This window comes from Megalobrama amblycephala, linkage group LG17 (genome assembly GCF_018812025.1).
Source record: "Megalobrama amblycephala isolate DHTTF-2021 linkage group LG17, ASM1881202v1, whole genome shotgun sequence".
Classification (NCBI taxonomy): Eukaryota; Metazoa; Chordata; class Actinopteri; order Cypriniformes; family Xenocyprididae; genus Megalobrama; species Megalobrama amblycephala.
The window spans coordinates 2,771,909-2,779,583 of record NC_063060.1 but is presented as its reverse complement, the minus strand read 5'-3'; the positions used below and the strand labels follow the sequence as shown (position 1 = coordinate 2,779,583).

General features: G+C 35.2%; 1 pseudogene; it reads left to right on the top strand.

Annotated features, from left to right (window-relative positions):
• Positions 1–715: 715 nt before the first annotated feature.
• LOC125251486 lies at positions 716–5,302 on the top strand (annotated as a pseudogene).
• The last annotated feature ends 2,373 nt before the right edge of the window (positions 5,303–7,675 follow it).

Here is a 7,675-nt window from a genome sequence, read left to right as displayed (position 1 = left end):
TCACTAAAAATTAGTCCGAGTCTCATATAATATTCTTAGTTTTGTTTAATTGCTCATTTAATTTTGATTGCATTGTAAAACAAATCAAGTACGTTTGAGTACCTTATAAAGTTGGAGAGACTCTCAGCTGTAGAATTTACACATGCTGTGAGTTTCGTTCCATGGAACTCCTTTACAAGTTCCCTGTTCATCTTGTGGAGTGTGAAGGCAAGGCTTAGAAAAACAAAATTAAAGATTACATAACAGCAACCTGACAATCATAAAGTAAAATGCCGCTCATTAAGAGTCCACGCTAAAAGGTTTTTAAGGTCGGAAACATGATCTGTGCTTTTCAGCTGAAGCATATTTCTTTCTTCAGAGGTCGAAATCTGATGAACTTCTCCTGTCACTCGCTTTTTGTATAATTGCAAAATGCTAGAAGTCTCATTCAACACAAGTCAAGTTTAAACAGCCCTGCTTTGGCTTACATTTCCTAAAAACGCTGCAAGGCCCAAATTTGCACCATACTTGTGTTACAGATTTTTTCTTTACAAAACACCTGGCAAGAACTGAATAATCATCATAAAACTAGCATGAATTAGACTACTTGTTTCATTATCCAATCCAAATGAAAACATGCTTTAATATGTTACTTATAGGTAGTATTGAGAATTTTTTTTTTTTTGGTTATGATGCATTCCCTTCCTACTGATGAAGTTTTTGCTGCTCCGTATTTTTGTGGAAAATGTGATACTTTTGTTTTTGCAGGATGCAAAAGAAAACCACCAATGCTAAACTAATACATGTGGTGGTTATCCACAGAATTAAAGGAAACAAATACAAAATCCTGATAGACAAATCAGTAACTGTGGTTTTCATTTAACCTACAATTCAATAATAAATTCCCATCATTTCCATGTGAGGGATGTGGCTTTACCTGGCTCAGGTATCAGGGTTGGGCCCATTATAAGTCAATGCAGATGGGAAACGTCCACAGAAGAAACTGCTTCCTCCTTTCTTTTCAAACAAGGTGAGCCGCCTGTGACAGCAACAACATTTTACAGCAACCTTTCTATATAATATTTAACAGCAATCTAAACCAGATGATTTTTGTTTTCTTTTTGAAATGCCGACCGTTTGGGTTTACTAGCAAATTTGACTTGGTGATGATTGCGATTTTTACTGCATTGGAACAACAGGGAAAATTGTAAAACAGGTCAATATTCATTAATGATTTACCTAAGCTAAATGAACATTAATGTGTTCATACACAGAGGTTGCATTCCATTTTTTTTTCTTTCTTCTCTATATGCTGCTCATAAAGTGTGGAGGTTGGTTGTTTTATTCAGAGGTGATGATTTTACAGCATCTGTTGTAATTTTAAGTGCTTTTTGACACAAAAAGCCTTTATGTTCACTCTTAATATGGTAATTATGTCCAAGGTTCAAGGCTGGAGAAATAAGGATAAGTGTTCTGGAAAATCCGGCCTCTGATGCTGATAAGGTTTATGGAAGCTCTTGTAAGAACACCTGTTGTGTGAGCATGTGTTTGTAAGAGTATCAGTTTGTGATTTTCTGTCTCATTGTAGAGTAGAGACTCCGGGATATCATGCGGTTCAGCGTCCTCTTCTCCGTCGTCCTCCTGGGCTTCCTCTACCTCACACTGGCTCAAGGTAAACACCAATGCAGCTGTTAAGCTTGTGTTTTAAATAATCAGATTTGTTTTTGAGGTTGCAATGTTAAGAATTTAAGAAAACATACTGGAAAGCATTGCATTAAGCTTTATTTGTTATTGCATCATCATTAATTTACACTTGAAATTCAGAACAACAGCAAATAAACGAGTTTCATAGTCAAATTGTCAAGTTGTGAATTTTGCCTATTCATATTTATTCTAAAAAAAAAAAAAAAAAAAACTTTTTTCATGGTGCAGCAGTTAATGTTAAAATGCATTATTTTAAAATGTAAATTTATATCACATGCAATGTAAAGTTTGTTTTTTGTCATATGCATGTTGTATGACGTTTTAGTCATATTGCATAAAGAACAATGTTTTTTTATTGGAAAAAAAATAATTAACTAAATGAAATCCCATTGTTCCACTTAAAATAAAATAAAAAAAAATAATTGAATAAGTATAAAATAAATAATGCAAATTAAGTACTGTCCACCTCACAGTAAAAATAAATCACTCTATGGTTACTAAACATTTATTTAAACAATTATTTAATTCACTTTCACTTCTATGAAAATCTTCCGGGAGGTCGTTCTTACCTGAAAAGCACCTGTGTTGTTTTTCCACCCCTTCCATTGCAACTATTACGTTTTATGAGACAGTGATACATTCACAAAATCATCCATCTGTTACAGGCTGTAAAAACAGTTGTGTTATGATTTATATTTACGCCTTTGTTGTGTATGTAGGCTCGTATGAGGACTGCTGCCTTAGGTACATCAGGCAGATGAAACAGTCTTTGAAGAACAGAGTGACCAGCTACAGAAAACAAGAGATGGACGGAGGCTGCAACATCCCTGCTATTGTGTAAGCAGTTATATAAATGTGCATTTAGACTTTTTAGACTGTGTATAAATAGACTCTACTTTGAATATTGCATGTCCATTTATAACCTCATAAATAACACATTTCAGGTTGAAAAAATATAAATCTTGAGTTTTAATCTTTTTCAAACGGGAAGTGTGTGCATAAAATGTTTGGATGTCTATGAAATCATGACTTGATAAATGGCACTCGGAGAGACACGAATCACGCAGTGGAGTGATGCAATAATGCACTGAACCACAGTGACCCTATAGAAGAGAAATCGGACTCTTATATGTGATTCTGTGTTTTCTTCAGACCTCATAGTTAATGATGTTTAATGCAATCATCTCCCCGCAGCTTCACACTGAAACACGGCCGTGTGATTTGCGCTGATCCCAGAGAAAAATGGGTCCATGAAATCATGCAGAGGGTCGACAAACACCCTCTAAAGAGGAAGGTGTGTATATTTTGAAATTGATATACAGGAGAAAATTTATTTTGTAACTGGTCACTATTTCTATTTAATTTTCTTAGCATTTGTGATCACCTACTGACTTTAATACTTCTGCAGAGTGGAACATTCATTTTATTTGAATAATTTTAAGGCAAGACACTACAGGCAAAATTAATTCACTGGTCAATTTTGAGCTATTTTGCTTCTGTAACATGTCTTTTTTCAGACTAGTGGAAAGAAAACATCCAAAATGTACAATTATATATTATTTTATTACATTTCTTCTATTTGCATCTGTAGATTTCAATTACAAAACATACAATACAAATCTCCACTTCAAAATTTCCAGTTTTATTCCTAAATTCTAAAGGTTTTTATAATCTGAGGGGTTTGTTCATCATTTCACCTGATTTATAAAACATTTTATTTTTTAAAAATATAGTGAAAATGTAGTTTTTTCTGCCTGTTGACAGTATTTTCTGATTTATGGAGTAATAAAAAGAGACCCCCAAAATCCTCTCTAAGAAATGCAAACTGTAAAGCAAGAACCTGTCTTTATCCAGTGTTCAGATTTTATGTTCTTGAAATGTATGCAAATTAGTGCATATCTAATTAGATAATGCATCATTTGTCTTAATGTAACTCTTTCCCGGCAAGTGTTTTCTTAAAGCATTTTTGATCATTTTTACAAAACTGTCATGGCCTCTAGAATATTTTGTTGTATGAATAGGGCCTCCGATTTAAAAAGTTTTATTCTAGCTTCATGCATTCTTTTTTATCAACACTTGAATATGGCAAAGTTTAATAAAAAAAAAAGCTAAATTTTGAACAAAAAGCTGAGAAAATCACGTTTTTTTCAAAGATTACAATGTGCATAAGCAAAAATTCTGTCAATGGTAGGGAAGCGTTGTCTCATAAATTAAGGAAAATTACGTAAATGGTGAGGAAAGACTTAATCAAGGGAATGTATGGTGATATGTATCTAGTTCAAAGTTTTACCCTATTCACCTGTGGTGTCTTGCCTTAAATGTACAAATATTCCATGTAGTCATAAAAATGGCATGTATAAGAATGATAAAATACTAACTTTGTCATGTAAATCTGTTGTTAAATGAATTATTTTTGTTTTAATATACAGAATGTAAGGGGCTAAACAAGAGGACCAGAGGGATGCTGCCCGAGTGTCTCGGCCAATCACATTCTTTCTTTGAGTTCTGGTTCTCCAAGCGCACATTTCAGCATGGATTGACTGATGTTCTCAGTACTTCCTGTATTCCGCCCTGTGCTCTATGTGGGATCAGGTGGTATTTCCTGTTTCCAGACCTTTGTCGCTTCACTGATGGACTGCTGGTTAAATGCTCAGAATGGGAGAAGGCCATTATTTCCCCTTTCCACATGCTGCTGTAACCCTCACTTCCAGGCTCTGTTACAAAACCTTGTGAGCTGCCTTGATGTCTACTTCTAAGTAACTCTGCATAGGAAGCCACTCAATCAGCGCTCGGTAGTGCTCCTCGAGTAAACCGCACAGGAGACTTACAATTCGGCATTGCATGTTGCTAAGCTAACAATACAATAATCTAATTATAACCTTAAAAATAAATCTATATAAAAAGCATATTTGAATACCCTGCGCAATATATGCAATATATGATGCTTGCTAAGTAGGCAGCTCACTAGGTTTTAGAACAGAGCTTAAATGTACAGCGTCACCTTGAGGGTCATATTAAGCTATTGTATTATGAACTTTCACTTTGCACACTTTGATTTACCGCTTTTTGCCCCACAGTATCTATAATAAACAGTCAGTGTAGTAAAAATATTAGGCAATAATTTGCCATAAATGTGGGTGGGAAGGTTTTGCAAGCAACACAGATAATCCTTCTATTTCCTTATGAGTTTATTATACAGCTGACGCACCGACGAGTGATTTTTGGAGTTTGTACAATATTATAATGCATTGTAAATTATGATTTGTTATTGTGTGTAATGCAAGAAGCTTAAGTGATTATTATTTTAGTTATTGATCAAATGAATATGCAAAGATCTCATTTATATTCGTAAATCTAAATTTCTTTATTATTTCAGTGAGGTTTTATGAGTTTAGTAGAGTTTTTTTTATTTAAGTGGAACTGTTTTTTCACATTTAATGTTCACTTTAACACTCAATCCATTGAGAATGTATCTTTATAGAGGACGTGATGCAATCAGTTTTATTGGTTGGATGTTTTGAAACTGGGTCACATGCTCTTTGGGTTCCATATCTGATAAAATATTCTATACACTGCAAATTTTTGCTCATTTATGAAAAATAAAATTTTTGAAAAAGAAGCTGGATTTATCCATTTTTATATGATGCATGATGATTTTTCAGCTCAGGAGACAATCTGAGTTATGTTTTATTTCGGTATCAGATGGTTCTCCGAAAACCCCTTAGGAGACAACAGACACAAATGAGTAATAGTTGTCATACTAAGAGTAAAGAGCTATAAAATTAATGTAGATCAGTTTGAGTTCAAACAAAGGTGTCTGAATTTTGATTGCAGAGTTAAGTGTCTTGGAAAATCTGACATGTTTTGAGATTGTCTTCTGAAAGATTAGACACATGACAGTAGGAGACAGTAATAACCCATTTCAGAACATATGCAGTATGAAATAGTTTTATTTGTGTTGTAACCTACTTTCACTTTACCGTGAAACAAAAGACTTGTTGTTGTGCAATATAACACGGTCAATAAAAATCCAGAGAATTACAGCCTATGGCTCTTGTGAAACAGAGTGTTAAATTTACTTTCTAAAGGTCAACTTTTACATGAAAGTACTGCGGCGGTACAGTGATATGGTACTTTTATATGCACCATAGTATTTGATGATGACTGTCATAAATAAATCTTTCCCAATCGGTTTTTGGAGGGAAAAAATGGTCTTTTAAATGTAAACTTACAATATTTAATATGCACTAAAAGGTTCTAAAAGAATACAATATGGTACTTCCATAGTAAATCTCCAAAAACATACTGCCAAGCTATTGTTTTTTTTTAGTGAATGATGTGCCAAACTCTGCCATGCAACCATCACTATCTTGTCACAGCTAATGGAAAACGCTTTAGACACGCTGTCTGAATATCCACCTCTCCTGCAGGTTCCAGCATGCTGCAGTTTTCCCGAAGCTCTCGTTTCTCGTGTAACATGTGAAGTCCCATTTCTGCGCCTTCACGCCAGTTTCCTTCTCTCTTCCTCGCTGGTGGTGATGGAGGCTGAGGCATGTCTGCTCAGATAACATCTCGTCGAGCTGTGTCTTCAGAAATTGGCTTCCTCTGTGATAAATAGTTTCCAGTCTGTGCAGTTCATTCTGCCTTTGAGGCAAAAATACCCTGCAGCAAGGTTGGATTTCTATACATCAAATGCGCAAATGAGATATGAGGCTGTAAAATGTAATTTACCCTGGTAATGATGTGATTGAGTGAAAAAATTGTTATCTTAATCTTTCAAAAGCCTGAGGACTCTCGCTCTACACAGATGCATCACTATAGTCATCCTATAGTTTTAACCAATTCTCCAAAAATGATCGTTTTTGTATATTCAAATAAATGAGCTCAGTGAATCAACAATTTACAACACGACTAGCCTATAGCTACAATTCACAAATCACGAACAAATCAGCCTACTTTTATGAACTGGTTCCTTATAGTGAGTCAAAATCATTTAGTGCAACCAGCATAGCCCCATTCATAAAAAAAATAATAAAAAAATCATAAGAAATCGCACTCTATCCCAGACAGCAACATAGTGTGGCCCAGATCCGGCCCACATTTGGTACATGTGGATTACACACGGACCAGATGTGGGCTGGATCTGGGCCGACACTATGTTGCTGTCAGGGAAACCTTTAAATAGGGCCCTATTTGAGGGGACAGCCATTTGTAGTGGTGTCTAAAACCATGGAGTGCACGATCATTCAATCCCACAATGCACAGCAATAATGAGTGTAACAAAGCCGTTTGAAGGCAGGTCTGCAACCTTGGATGGATGTCAATGAAGGAGAGGCTTCACTATGCTTATTTAATTAATCGGCAGCCCATTGTCTAATCTTCAACATGTTTGCTCTTAAACATTTGTTTTTGATTGATCTATTTGATCTATTTATTCTGAGTTCACGGCAAAAAAAATTCTGTTTTATAGGAGAAGTCACGGACAATTGCCTTCTAAATAAGAGCCGATCGCCGATTGGTAAAGTCATTCCCTGCGTCCCAATGTCCATACTATCCATCCTAAATAGTATGTGAAATTAAAATAAGTGTGTCCCAAAGCATAGTATGTTGAAAAGAGAATGCCAAAAGTCCCCGGATGGTCTCCTATTTCCGGTAGATGTTCGAAGTGTGGATCCGTGCACACTATAAAGGCTAATATTGCCCACAACCCATTGCACGTTGGACAAGGATTCAGTTCAGAGCTACAAAAACGAGTAAAAAGTGTTTAAAAAAACTACGAAACATGGCGGATATGCGCGATCGACGCTGAGAGGTTTGAGTGACTAATAATAAGTTCAACCTGATAGAAAATATTTATTTAATGTTATCTGTGTTATTTTTCATCTGCAAATACCAATGTGGACTTTTATAAAGATCCGATTGGCCATTAACTTTTAAATGCATCATTATGCATTAATATGAGATTTCTCCACATGAAAGACCGCATATCAAC